General features: G+C 34.8%; 1 long non-coding RNA gene across 1 annotated transcript; it reads left to right on the plus strand.

Moving 5' to 3' along the window:
• The first annotated feature begins 10,608 nt into the window (after window positions 1-10,608).
• On the plus strand, window positions 10,609-11,595 carry LOC143536251 (uncharacterized). The gene is made up of 3 exons (XR_013135859.1): window positions 10,609-10,993; window positions 11,283-11,494; window positions 11,575-11,595. It is a non-coding gene; the product is annotated as an uncharacterized LOC143536251 (long non-coding RNA).
• The last annotated feature ends 4,069 nt before the right edge of the window (window positions 11,596-15,664 follow it).

The raw sequence follows: 15,664 nt of genomic DNA on the forward strand, positions 1-15,664 counted from the left end.
CACGGAATTGATATGTAACTATACAATTAAATTAGAGAAATCAAACAATCAACAAGCTCATTATAACGATGACCCTAGACATATGCAATATTCTGATAAGTAAACATAAGCACGGAATAAATAAATCCTTACTGAAATTACATACAGTTAACTAAGATCTACAAATTTAACATAACAAAATCAAGCCTCATAAACATTCCTAAAATTATAAACATAATCAACGAAGTAAACCTCATTGTAAACAAATTACGACAAACACAAATGCAATTTGAAGAGTGGATTGAGAGAGACAGATAAAGTATTTAAGAAAGCCATATTTAGAGGTTAAAGAGCGATAATAAAATTTAAGAAATATTCAAAGGAGGGAAATGAAAGCACAATACATTGGTGGGAGGAAACCTCAAAATCTTAAACAACTCTAGTTTTCAATAAACAACGTTACTTACAATAAGTTGAATAAACAACACTATTTTTCTCTTATTTACAATGGTATTCAATGGTGGGAGGGAACCTCAAAACTTTAAACAACGCTAGCTTTCAATAAACAACACTACTTTACAATAAGTTCAATGAACAACGCTAGTTTTCTTCTTATCTACAATGGTGGGAGGGAACTTCAAAACTTTAAACCACTAATTTTCAATAAACAAGGCTACTTTTCAATAAGTTTAATAAACAATGCTAGTTTCTTCTTATTTACAACGGTATTCAGTTGTGGAGTAAACCTCAACATTTTAAACAACGCTATTTATCAATAAACAATGCTACTTTTCAATTAGTTCAATAAACAACGTGTAACATCCCCAAAATTCCAAATCCAAAAATGACATGTTAGTAATACTAAATGGGTTTAAAAATAAAAATCCTGATTTATTGACCCATCGCGGTACGCGATGGGCATAGCCAAAGAGGCCATCGCGATACGCGATGGTCCTTGATGACACATCAACACGTGTCACCCGGAGGTGACACGTGGCAGACATCGCGACACGTGGCATAACGTGTCTTAGAAAACGACACGTGTACGCCACGTGTCAACACGTGGCAGAGGGTGTGTAAGAAAGTGACACGTGTCCGCCACGTGGCGACACGTGGCACTCTATGAGAAACACGTGTCATCGCGATACGCGATGACCAATAGAAAGGTGCCACCGTGTATCGCGATGGGACCGGAATTCAGCTATAAATACGAGGGTGATGGCACATTCATTTTCACTCCACTCCACTCTCTCTCTAGAAATACTTTCTCTCTCTAGAATTATTCTCTCTCTACCTCGGTTTCCGTGCCGCGACCCAACAATTGTAACCTCGTAATCCGCACCATATACCGACGACACCTCGAAGTTCGTACCGACAATCCCGATGACCAGCGCACCTTGTTTTGCGTGCCGATCCGACATTCTGCCTCGAAGTACGTGCACGACCCGACGACCCCGAACGTTGCCTCGATTTGCGTGCCGAGGAGTTGTTGATCAAGATTCTCTTTATACGTGCAAGCGTCGAAGTGCTGCCCGAGAATCTAGAAAATAATAAACCGAACAAGGTAAGGGTTCTGCCCAAATAAAATATTATTATTTCAAAGGCTTAGACCCTAGCCAGGGGTATAGCCTAGACCTTGATCAAATTATAATTAAATAAAAATTTCTTTTTAAGAAATACAAAAACAAAGGCTACAACCAAATATAATTTCTTCTATGGATAAGAAATGCAAGTATTCACATACATGGGAATATAGTGAGAAAAGATAAGCTTTACTCACAAGAGGTATAGTCAAAAACTAGTGTTTCTTTATGATTAAGAAACATGAGATTTTATAAAGGTTATAGATAAATGACGTTTTTCTTGAAGAAGAAACATATTGTAAACAGACGAAAGTATTTTATATGCAAATGATTGGCAAATAAAGAGAAATGAATTCATGTCCAAAGTATTTTATATGCAAAAGATCAATCAAGGTTTAAGCTATCAAAAACAGACGAAAGTTCTGTAGCCGAATTAAAAGACGATCCGGGTATTTATATAAACCTGTTTTATTATAGGTCAATCATTCATTTATTAACAAAGGTTTTCAAACGAGATCACCACATCATTCACAACAGACAGTCACAGGTGAATACGTTAAACATTTTTCAGTCAAGATAAACGGGCTGTTTATCTTAAACAAAGACAGTCAAATAAAAATTTATGGGATACATGATCCCTATTAAAATAAAAGATAGAAAATAAAAGCAACTCAGACCGAGTACACATGTGTTTGGATCCAAACATAATTAATCTAGTCTATCAGTCAAGGCTACGTGGCCGCAGACTAGAGATCATAATAAAAGTTCTCCAATGGGCATCAGTTCCCAATGGGCGTCAGTTCCCGAAGGGCATCAGTTCCCGGAGAACCGTAATTGTGTGTGTATGGCAAGTGGTACAAATCCTAGAAATAAGAGACGTTTCTGCTGAGGGTGTTTCATGAAAACTATCTTGTCAGTTAAAGAAAGATTTATAAAATGTTTTTAGAGTCAACGATTCACCAGCATATCGCTGATGTATTTCCCCCCAAAATATTACAGGAAATAAAGTTAGCACATGTAGCATGGAATTATAGCCAACTCATTGAGATAGATGCTCACAAGGTAGAGATGGCTCAATATTTTAAATTATTAAAATATTGCAAACAATATTTAAACAAAGTTTTATAAATGAAACAAAGGTTTGAAAATCAAACTCTTGAATATTTATTATTTGAGAAACTTTATATTAAATCAAATATTTTGTTATATTTTACAAATAAACTAATGTTTCAAAATATAAATTAATATTTTATTATAAACTAAAGACTTCCGCTAAAACTCTGATATATTTTCAAAACAGGTACCAACTATTGGTCACACGCCTAGGCCCTAAGTGAGGGTGTGACACAACGCTAGTTTCTTCTTATTTACAACGAGTTTAGAAAAATGTTCTTTTTGAAACAGTGGATTACGTCTTATTCAACAGTTGACATTCATGCTGTTGTAAAAAACTTTTATGACCTGTGTTAATTGACGTTTTTGTAGTAGTGATTACCTCTAGATTTTCTTCTTTTTCACCAAATCCTACAAATTTTAGATAAACACCATGACTTATCCATACAGATAAGGTTTTACAGCATATATAGTAACAAATATGGGCATTGCATATAAAATAACTGTATTAATTGGAGTACATCAAGAATACACCATAAATCCTACAACCAACAATTTTATCAAACTTATCCTCATGTCATTCCAAAGTCTAAGAACATCGAACTGTTTGCGACTGTAATATGGGTTGTGACATGCGAGAGAGATGTTTCAAAGATTCAGTCTTGTTTTTTTGCATACTTATCAACTTTAAACCATGATGTATGCTAGTTCGAAAACTTGTAGACCATCATCCGCAAATTGTTTCCTAAGATTTCCTATAGTATACAAAGAACACATGTCGCCTATTAGAGATATGTTCATGCAAGATGAAGATACAAAGCAACCTTGTCCTAAGTATTAGCAGTTTTAGCAGAGGAGGTGTCCTTTCCCAGTAAAGCGTTGTTTTAAATAGCTTCAATAATGCAAATATCTATCAGATTAACCATTTATCATTCACAGTGAAAATAATAGTTACCTTATTATAATCACGTTCCTTCTATGCAGAACCACCATTTATGTGTTTTCATTTGTTCCCCAACCTGACATATGAGAGTCACCACTTGGTTTATTGTACTTTGCTTGATTAATCGAAAGATTCATCGCATATAAAAGTAGAGTTTTGTTTGCTCACCAAAATTCTCTAATATTCAACTCTTTTGAAACTAATGAAGCTGAAGTTTTTCTTACTTATTCTTTGAAATATAAGCATGAATGATCCAACCATAGTATTCTACAAGTCCCCGTAACTCCTTGGCCGAACAACTATTCAGAATGTTTGTGACAACGATTGTTTTGAACTCAAAGCTTGATTTCCTATACCTCACTGTTTGTCATCTTTCGTTCTTCATGCCACCATGAGTTGTCTACCGTTCCCCAATTAAAATGAGCCAGGTCTCCAACGCCTTTGTCTTTTCAAATCTCTATTTTTCAAATTCCTAGTTGGTGGAGGGTCTTTTTCTTTCGAAAATAGACTTCTTTCTCGCTATCTAAATGCACCAAAATATCGTCACCGAATGGATCACTTTGCGCTAACTATAAGAGTCTGCTTACCTTTATGATAGTTGAGTATGCATTGACTCTTTTTAAAGAATCTTTTTAAAAAAGAAGTTACAAATTAGTTATCATTGATCATCATAATCAATGGCTATAATTGAAATTCGAGAAAATTAACATATGACTTATTAAACCAACATTGACCTTTTGGCCGGTTTATACTTACATCAATGATCATAAGTAGAGGTGGCAATGTAAATGGGTTGGGTTGGATTTGGGTGATGGGTCAGGATGGGTATGAGTCAGGATGGGTATGAGGTCAGGATGGATTTTTAAAATAGAGGGTTAGGATGGATATGGGTCAAGATGGGTAAAGCTAACCCATCTTGACCCAAGTTAAGGTTGACATACAAAAGGTTTTGAAAACTTCTCAAAAAAATATTCAAAAAAACTATTAAAAAATAATAACTCAAAATATAAATAAAAAATGCAAAATGTAAAATAACTAAAAATTTCCCCCCGTCATCCTCGTTCATTAACAAAAAAAAAACTCGTTTTGTATAGGTGCATGTTCGAGTTTTTCGGGTTTTTTTTTCCGGTTCGGTTTTGTTTTTTTTTTCATTTCGGTCGGTTTCGATATTTGCTCGGTTTCAATGATTTCGGTTTCGATTTCTCAGTTTTTTGCTTTCAGTGTTGTTTTGTTTTCGTCGGTTTTTTCGGTTTCATTTCGTTTTTTTTTGTTTTGTTTCGATTCATTTTGTTTTATTTTAGTCGGTTACGTTTCAGTTTTTTTGTTTCCTTTTGGTAAGCTTTTTGATTGCATTTCGCTTTTCTTTGTTTCGTTTTGGTCAGTTTTTCGGTGTCATCGGTTTTTTTGTATCTTTTGGTCGTTTTTCTATTTCGGTTTCGCTTAGTTTCAGTTTTTTTGTTTCGTTTTAGTCGGTTCGGTGTTTTTGATTCGTTTTGATCCAATTTTTAAATTGCATTTAGTTTTTTTATGTTTCCTTTTGGTCAGTTTTTCGGTTTCAATTCAGTTTTTTTGTTTCGTTTCGGTCGTTTTTCTATTTCAGTTCAGTTTCGTTTCGGTCGTTTTTCTATTTCAGTTCAGTTTCGTTTTGTTTTTTTTTTGTTTCGTTTTGGTCGGTTCAGTGTTTTTGGTTTGGTCAGCTTTTCAGTACATTTCGCTTTTTTTGTTTCATTTTAGTCGTTTTTCTATCCCGGTTGAGTTTCGTTTTGTTTTTTTTTTGTTTCGTTTTGATCGTTTTTCTATTTCCGTTTAGTTTCGTTTCGATTTTTTTGTTTCGTTCTGGTCGTTTTCTATTTCAGTTCAGTTTCGTTTCGGTTTTTTTGTTTAGTTTTGGTCGGTTCGGTGTTTTTGTTTAGTTTTGGTCAACTTTTCATTTGCATTTCGCTTTTTTTTTTTGTTTCGTTTTGGTCAACTTTTCGGTTTCATAACGGTTATTTTGTTTCGTTTTGTTCGTTTTTCTATTTCGATTCAGTCGATTCGGTGTTTTTGTTTAGTTTTGGTTAGCTTTTTGGTTGTATTTCGCTTTTTTGTTTCGTTTTGGTTAGTTTTTCGGCTTCATTCCGGTTTTTTGTGTTTCGTTTTGGTCGTTTTTCTATTTCGGTTCAGTTTCGCTTTTTGTTTATTTGTTTCGTTTTAGTCGGCTCGAGATTTTTGTTTCGTTTTGATCGTTTTTTGGGTTTCAGATGAGCTTTGTTTCGCACGTGATAGTTTGGGTATTTTGAATTAGATAAAATTTGGATAACTTGGATATTTTGTTTTGACCCATTTTAACCTATAAATGAAACTCACTTGTATATTTCCAACCCATCCTGACCCACTTGAAGAATTTGTATAATCCATCCTAACCCATCTTACTTTTAAAGTTAATCCATCTTGACCCAAAACAATTCATTTAGGTTGGGTTTGCCACCCTTAATCATAAGTGTCCCCTCAAGTTATTAACTCTTAGACTTGTTGGCTTCATCGAAAACCAATTCACTCGGATTATTAACGCTCGGAATTCACATTCTATCCAAAAATTAAAGTAGTTTATTAGATTTAGACTCAATTTTTTTTTCTAAGTAACGCGAGACTAGTTTTCCACATTATGTTTCTAGAGGGAGTCTTTATGTGCATTACGAATTTGAGTTTTAAGTCTCATTTGGTTAGTCATTCCTAATGCACGTAGTTGAACAAAGGTCATAGCCTGTTGCTCATATGTATAGATCTCGAGGTCGGGGTGACATTATATACTTTCTATAGCTTACTAGCTCCATTTACATAATATTTAGATATAAATAAACTTTATATAAAGTTTAATATTCAAATAATCTATAAATACAATAAGTATGATATTTATAACTACTTCATACTTTAAGCAAATAAAAAATTTAGAATATTAATGACAAAGAAGAAAGTAATAAGAAAGATTTACATATAATAAAAAGAATAATATAAAAATAAATATCAAACTATTAATTACATAATATTTTCTATTAAATGAAAAAAAGAACAAAAAGGGAAGTTTTAATTATTCTTTAAGTATTACAAGTCTCAATATACTTTTTAAACTTTTATTAAATGACCATTTTCAGTAAGCATTAATTTGATTCGAATTCACCTATTTATTGTTCTCACAATAATCCTAAGCCACCTCCTCAATAAAATCATCTTAGTTCTTCTCCACTCCATTTTCTCTTCTGCAACTTGTTAACACATCTGCATCTTCATCCCAGGTACTTCTTTCTATTTAGCCCATAAGAAAAGCGTCTTTACTTTAAGGCTCGAGGTGGTAGACTTTCGCCTCACTAGCAAAGTAATCTAGGAACTCGCTTTCTGAGTTTATGTACAATATTAAGCTTATGGTGCCCGAAGCAACTTTACGCCTAGACGCGAGTCAAGTGCACATTTTCAAACCAATTATGAGACAAATGAAGCCCTAATCCACACCACCCCTTCCCATCCATTTTCGTCATTGTTTCAACCACCATCCCTGAAACCTAAAACATTCTAACGTGTATAGATCCGTAATCCGGTATGGTAACGAGTATTAGATTAGTAATGATTTTTCTGGCCGGCATGGAACGTGTATGGAATTTGGAGATATACTTGACACAATTAACCGATAAGCTATGCCCACTTACCATCTTATATAAGTTTCCCTTTTATTTTTTCTTATGTTATACATGATATTTATTTTAATTGTCTTCTCAAATCCGTCCACACTATTCTCTTATAGAATAGTAACCAAATTTCAAAAGTGTTTCAATTTGGTTACTCATGCAATATTTTTCTAAATTGAGTCACTAAATCTTCAAATCCAACTTTATCGATTTTTTGTACGTCTAGAAAGCAATGAAGAAGACTATGTGGTGGTCACAATTTACAATATATGTAGTTATATTTAAAAATAAAAAAAAACTGTTATTTATATTAAAAAACAAAAATATAAAATAAAATCCGTGTTAGTACTCCACAACAATATCCAAAAATATATAAAAAGATTTTCTCATTAAAACAAATACAAAACATGATAAAAAAACATAATAAAACCTATAAACTATAAAATATGAAAGTTGAATAAATTAATTGGAGCACCTTTTAAACTTAAGTGACCCTATTAGAACACTTTTAAAACTTAGTTATTATTCAATAAAGTTATCATATTTTTAACTACTTATATTATAAGAAAATAAAAAAAAATTAAAGCAATGTAAAATTAAATTTCAAACTATTAATTATAAAATATTTTCAATTAAATGAAAAAAAAAAATACAAAGTGAAGTTTTTTTCCTTAAATATTACAAGTCCCAATACACCTTTTAAGTTTCTTTTTTGTAAAGATTACCACTTTCACTATAAAATAAATTTTAATTCGTTTTTTTGTTCACCTATTTATTGTCCTCAGAGGGGAAGGGGCACTCATGGGCACTACGCATGTATCGGCCAATCCTACATCATCATTTCATATCTACCCTCAAGTACTCACAAACCAAAATATCAATGACAACACGTACCCACAAGTACCCTAAAACTATATGTGTAATTAATTGATTATTAATGAGTGTTTTTTAATTCTTTAAAGGTCTCAAGAGTAGTATATTCACGACAAACATTTGCCATGAACTGTTATTTGGCAAACTACCCATATAGGTAGGAGTAGGTTTGCCATATGGCAAAGAACCCATAAAGCCTACCCACATAAGTGCCCCGACCCCCTCTCACTGTAATCCTAAGCCACCTCTTCAATTATATCATTTTCTTCTTATCTTTGCTCTTCTTCGTCGCCTCTTCTCTCTGGCAGCTAGTTAACACATCTGCATCTTCATCCTAGGTATTTATTTTCTAATTAGCACACAAGAAAATCGTCAATACATTTAGCCTAGAGGTGGTTGACTCTCGCCTCACTAGCAAAAAAATCTAGGCACTCGCCTTTTGAGTTTCTATACAATATTAAGCTTATGATGCCCGAAACAACTTTACGCCTAGACGCGAGTCAGGTGCACATTTTCAAACCAACTATGGGACAAATGAAGCCCTAATCTACACCACCGCTTTCCCATTCATTTTCGTCGTTGTTGCAGCCGCCATACTTGTAACTCAGAACATTCGAACTAGTATAGGGTTGTAATCCGGTATGGTAACTGGTATAAAGTTAGTACTGATTTTTTTTTTTCACCGGCATGGGACGTGCATGGAATTTGGAGACGTACCCATTTATTTGACACAATTACCGGAAAAGCTATGCCCACTTAACATTTAAATATCTTAGATGATTTTCCTTTTTTTTTATTTTTTTTATTTTAAGTATACATGTCGAATTTATTTAATTGTCTTCTCAAATCCTACAGTTTCCGCTGTCCACGCTATTGTCATTTATAACTGATTAATGGTTATTTGTTAGACCCGGCTGTGTTTGGCAGGGTATATCCGATGGGTAATTACTCAATTGTTACTAGACGGGTTTTGGGTTTGGTATGGGACACGTTATTATAATCGAGTACAAGGTTAGGATTACCTAAAGCCGCCACAAATCTGACCCATTGCCATCTCTGTGGAATGCTGGCAGACCACCTTCGTCACCTCACCAGCAACGCTGCCATGGTCAATTTACTATCGCCGACATTATCTAAATCGACATGTGTACTTTCAATTCTCATGCCGCCATCACCACCCCTACTACCTGCACTGCTACTCAATTGTTGGTGCCATATATGCCACCACCATCATGGTGGTGGTGGATGTGATGGCGATAGACGTGGGGTGGTGGTTTGGCACGCGCTGCTGGTGGTGACCGATTGGTGTTGGAAACATTGATAGTTAAATTCTAAAGCCTTTGCCAAATATCAACTCCTTTAGTTACTAATTCCAAATTTAATTCCTTCAACTTTGATTCTTTCATGAAATCTCAATTCATCCCACAAATTTTAAAAACCAAGCAAACTACTAGTTGTGCATGTCTTCTTATTAGGTTGTCGACTTCTTACACGAACTTGTTAACTCGACATGAAACGACCCCACATAGCTAAACAAGTTTGAGTATGGGCTTAACAGGTTCCGTGCCTGAAATTGGTCGAAACGTTTAAGAGATGTTAAAATTCGTGTCTAAACAGGTTAAACAGTTGTTAACATGTTAATGACATGTTTAAACCTGTGTATATTGTTTATTTTTTTAAGCAATAAAATATATGCCCTGCTTAGTTTTACGCGTCCTTGGCCCCTTATGACCTTCAACTTCATTCGATGCTCATAACTGAAGATATGATCAGAAACACAAGGCACAACTTGAAATAGTTTTGGCAATTTTGTTTCAGTACATATCTAATATTAACGTGTCCCCAAACAAGTTGTGTTGTATAGCCTATTCCTAAACAAGTTCGTGCTTGATTTTGAAGATCTGACACGATAGGTATCGTGTCGTGTTTGTGTCTAACACCACATGTAACCGTATCTTATCGTGTGAGATATGTCACCTCTACTTTTAATGTTCTAATAAAGTCAAAATTAGTAAGCTGGTAAAGTCAAAAGTTAACTGGAGTTAATGCCAAGTCTCAACTGAAAGTTAGTAAAGTCAACTGTTGGCTATCGATGAGGGACTCGAGTTGTCAAGTTGGAGGTTTGTTTGTTAACATTTTTTTATTCGGAACGGCAAATTTCACTAGAAACAACTAGCAACACGCTAGAGAACAGGCAACAAAACACAAGAATTACAACATGAAATTACACTAGTTTGTTAACATATAACTGTTAGCTTTAGTTCGTCTAGTCGATTCTGTTTTTGTGATCGATTTGTTCTTTGTAATTCTCTTTTGTTCATCAATAATAAACGTTTGAACGTTTTAAATCTGTTAGTTCTTGCGTCTCCGGTGTTCTTAATCAATTCGTATATGAAATTTCTTTTAAATTTCAAGGCAATTATTAACGACATGATAAAAATTTACCTCGATTTTTAAGTGCAGGTGACAATCATATACTAGAATGTCGAAATCCAATTCCTCGCCTGGTGAGTTTCGTGTGTTCTTAATCAATTCGTACCATAATTACGAGACTGACTGTGAATCTTTTTCTTGTTTCTACGATCTTGAACAATATACTGCTTGTGATCTTCGTGGGATTGTTAGCATGGGCTTATAAATCAGTTCGTCCACCGCCTCCAAGAATACTAGGATCACCGGACGGACCTGCAATTACATCCCCAAGAATAAAGCTTCGTGATGGATGACATATAGCGTATGAAGAATCTGGAGTTCCAAAAGATACAGCCAAAGCTAAAATAATATTCATCCATGGCTTTGGTAGTAGCAAGTATTTTCATCCTTTTGCCACCGTAGCCTCACCGGTATGGATGATCGGATTCATTCCTACCTCTTAATATCACCATTTGAATATTCTAGCTTCTGATTAATCATTATTTTTGTGATCTTTTTGTATTAGTGGGTGGTAGAGGAACCAAATTGGTATTTCTAAGTGTTTTTTAGAGCTTCTTGTACTTCTTGGCAACTCGCTGATACTATAAGTAAACTCTTATAATTAAGCTGGCTTAGAAATACAACATGTTTCGAAAAACATATGGAAGTACCGGTTTGGGCCTAAACAACCTACTTGCACAAAAAGTTCGATTATTGTAGGCACTTGTTACAGAGCTTGGTGTATACGTTGTTTCAATAGATCGTCCTGGTTATGGTGAGAGTGACCCGGACCCTAAGCGAACTGTTAAGAGCTTGGCACTTGATATTGAGGAGTTTGCGGATCAACTGAACCTCGGACCAAAGTTCTATGTGGTTGGATACTCTTTGGGTGGCATGATCACATGGTCTTGTCTCAAGTATATCCCTCACAGGTTGTTAAAAAGACATTAAATCTTGTATGTTTCAATGTACCAATCCCTGTAATAAGTTAATAATTATGTGATGGTTACAGGCTTGCCGGAGCTGTTCTAATAACCCGCACGCTTAATACTCGTAATTAAATTATGTAACAATTTTGTCAATAAGAAGTGAGGCTTTGTACACCATGCATATCATACAATTCAAGAAAAATAACGTAGTAGCATATATTTTATGGAGATAATATAGTTTTAACTAAGCTTAAGATTTAATTAAGCTTTTGAAATATATACAACACACTTACGCTACTGTTTTATATATGTTACAGATGGAAATAATAAGAACACATCCAAAACAGCAAGGCGAATTCGAGTCAATCCATCGAGACTTGAATATTGGACTTGGGAAGTGGGATTTTGATCCAATGGATATTGACAACCCATTTCCAAACAACAATGGATCAGTTCACTTATGGATGGGGGATGAAGATCTGATCGTGCCTGTGACATTGCAACGATATATAGCCGAACAAGTCAAATGGGTCAATTATCATGAGGTCCCTGGCACCGGACACACGTTGCCGTATGCTGATGGGATGACTGATGATATTCTTAAATCGCTTCTTAAAGATCTGAATTAACTTTGTTTACGGGTGATTGGTGAATTTGGTCTTTTGTTTCGTGCAATGTTAGTATGAACATCCTATCGTATCCTATCATACTATTTCTGTTAAAAGAAAATAAGTCTCTACACATGTCATATCATGGTTAATCCTCAAATCAGACATTCGAATCACCGTTTTAGGATAAGTTTTACATAAGTTGATTCGCATCTTCTTTGGATAAAAACCCTAAAACATCGGTTTAAAACTCGGAAAAAAACTTAACGACGTTAAGTGTTTTTTAACTGAGTCCATTGAGACAAATATGAAAGGTTAGACCGCTGGTAGTGATTTTTAAATTATGGTGTATGAGTTTATTATCAACCAATACACAAAGTTTGGATTATTTATTTGGATTATTTATTTTCAATTCGCCTAATTATAAAAGACACAGCGTACAACCCCAACTTTTATTAAGTGACGGTCATATTCATTTGCAATGGTAAACTTTTATTAAGTGACGGTCATATTCATTTGCAATGACCAATTCAACTGGTCCATATAATTGTTTAGAGAAAAAGTATCAATTTAAACGATATTTTTCTGTCAGTAACTACTGTTTCACCCGCCATGTTCCACGGCATTTAGGATCTGTTTATGCCCAGTAGGATTGTGGCGGTGAACTCATGTGGATTCAGTTGGTATGAGTTAAGTTTATTAAGACACCAACACTGAATTACAAAAAAAAATTCTCAAAGCAGAAAACACTAGCGAGGCTCATATAATTTATAGTAGTAAAAAATGAACATATTGTAATGTTCGAAACGGTAAACTAGGGCGTTGTAGCAACGATTCTATCGGCAAAACAAAAAAATTGAATTAACATATAAAAATATTAGCATATAGAAAATTGAAATACATATTTAAAACGACATTCATTCGGATTGTAACACCTCAACATTGGTAAAACCCAGGCTCTGAAATCCAAGCGTTAGTAAAGCACTAGCACTACGACCGCGAGTCAACACGAATTCGGTCAGAACCGATTACATTTGTTACAGTATAAACAACGCTGATAAAACCTAAGCATTAAAACACAAAAAAAAAAAAAAACTAGTTTGTCAAATTTACATATAAAAAATAATATAGTTAAAACAACATTTTTATAGGTGTTGGTAAAACCCGAGTGTTGCAGTGGTGAGTCGACTCGAATTCGGTTGGTTTCGGTTACGTTCGTTACGGTTAGTAAAATTAAAATAAATAATAAAACAAAACACATTCGATCGGTAAACCAACCAGTTCCAGTTCCATCCAGCCACTGATGATCCCGCAACCGTCATATCTCGTATTGTGCAGCGTTTGTTACGCGTCAACTTAAATAACAATGGAAACAGTTTACAAAGAGGTTTGTTTCATACCCAAGTGTCAATCTAGAAGAGAATTTTAGCTCCATCACCCACATTACCCTTTATTTGTTCGTTTAACAAAACACGTTTAGCCAAGAATAATTCATCTATTTTCGAGATGTTGTTCCAAACCCGAGTTAGTATTCCTTTGGAGGGGATAGGGTTGACTCCCCGCGTGTTAAAATGGATCCCGGTAACTACTCGTCGCCACATTTTTCCGGTTCCGTTTTGAATCGCCACCACCATTTAGCAAGTAAACTTAGGTTTGTGTCTAGTAATGAACCGAGACCAAGGCCTCCCTGTTTTTTTTTATCTTTTATCAATAGGTCCCAATTAACCCAATGGATTTTTCGCTTTTCTGAAGAGCTCCCCCATAAGAAATCCCGTCGGATTCTTTCCAAACTTTCGATGACTTGAACCGGGGCTTTATTAAGGGGAAAAAAAGTAAATATGAAGCACATCAAGAACTGATTTTATTAATATTAATCGACCTCCCATCGATAGGCTTGAAGCCTTCCACCTTGACAACAGTTTTTCAAAGACTTCCACCACCGAATTCCAGCTATTAAGTAGGTTCATGTTTTCTCCCACTCGAAGACCAAGATATGAGCAAGGGAAGGTTCCAATATTACAGTGTAATCTATTTGCCATAATTTCCAACTCACCCCTAGGAAACATTAATCCCAACAATTTCACTTTTGTTAAGGTTAATTCGTAGCCTGGAAACAAGAGAAAAGCTTCGAAGGATCCTTGCCAGGTTCATCAAATTCGTTTCCGACCAAGTACCCAATAACATAGTATCATCTGCGAATAACAAATGAGTAAGGACCGGTCCACCGTTTGGGATCACAATCGGTTGTAGTAAGTTGGCATTGACCGCACGATCAAGTAAGAGAAATACTACATGGCAATAATAAAGAGACAAGGCGACAATGGATCACCCTGAGGAATACCCCTGTGACATTGAAACTCCCACGTGGGGGATCCATTGACAAGAACTAAAGTGCTGGCCGAGTGTAGAATTCCATTTACCAACATTCTCAATTTGCTCGGGAAGTTCATAGAATTCGAAACCTTGTCTATGTAAGACCAACTGATTGAACAAAGGCTTTGTTTAGATCAATTTTGAAGAAGTAGATCGGGATATTCGATTTCTTAAGCCTTGCTAGTAATTCATTTAAGATTAGTGGTCCATCAATCACTATCAATCTATATAGATGATGAATATAGGTGATTAGAATTAGATTAAACTATACAAAAGTTTTTGATGTAAGGAAATTCAACGTTTCTTTTAAATTGCGAAAGAACTTAGTTAGTTAAAGTAGTTATAAATATGGTTCGCCCGTCGTCCTGACCTCCACTATTTTCATAGTAGCTGGTCTTATTGCCATCGCCGCTACATACATGACACGCTCCTCAGTATCACCACCCCCACCATCACCACCATGTTTCCGCTCATGTCGCATTCACGAATGATGTATGATAAATTATACATTTTTTCAGTACTAAAATATCTTTAAACTTCCACTCTTGTGAGGGTTTGGAAATAACTTAAGAAACCTTTAAAGAGCCGCCAAGATTTCAAGCTTGATGATAAGTCGAGAAATCGCCATTCTTGTAAGAGCTTGATTGGGGGGGGGGGGGGGGGAACATGAATCTCAATATTAACATGGAACAAATGGAATATTGATAGTGATTGACCATTTTAGAATGAGATCTATCAATTACTCGTTGAAAATGGATTTACACGTTGTGAAAACGGATTGTTGGTGTTCATCAACTAAGATCAGTTAATTACTCGTTGAGTGAGTGTGCAACATAATCAATATAAAGAAACTCTCGAGTGGTTATTACATGAGTTGCATAATTGTTTAAGAGTTATGCGAATTAAGACTTGGTAATTTAAGGCTAACCCTTTAAGACTCAGCTAATCTTAATTGGTATTTTAGGCATAATACAAAGGTTATTTTACTAAAGTATCAAGGACAATTAACTTAGAAATTTAAGAGTTTGTCTCATCTTTAAAGTGAGTTAACTTATCTTTATTTAAAATCACATGCTTACATTAAATGATGTTTTAGTCAAAGGGGTCAAGAGTCCTCTCTTTATCTAATTATCATGGAATAACATGACTAACTATGTTATTCTCACATTTAATTACCATAGCAAGCTCAAGA

The sequence above is a fragment of the Bidens hawaiensis genome, unplaced genomic scaffold (genome assembly GCF_021521415.1).
Source record: "Bidens hawaiensis isolate Kalapana, Puna unplaced genomic scaffold, B.hawaiensis_p1.1 tig00010770_1, whole genome shotgun sequence".
NCBI classification, from domain to species: Eukaryota; Viridiplantae; Streptophyta; class Magnoliopsida; order Asterales; family Asteraceae; genus Bidens; species Bidens hawaiensis.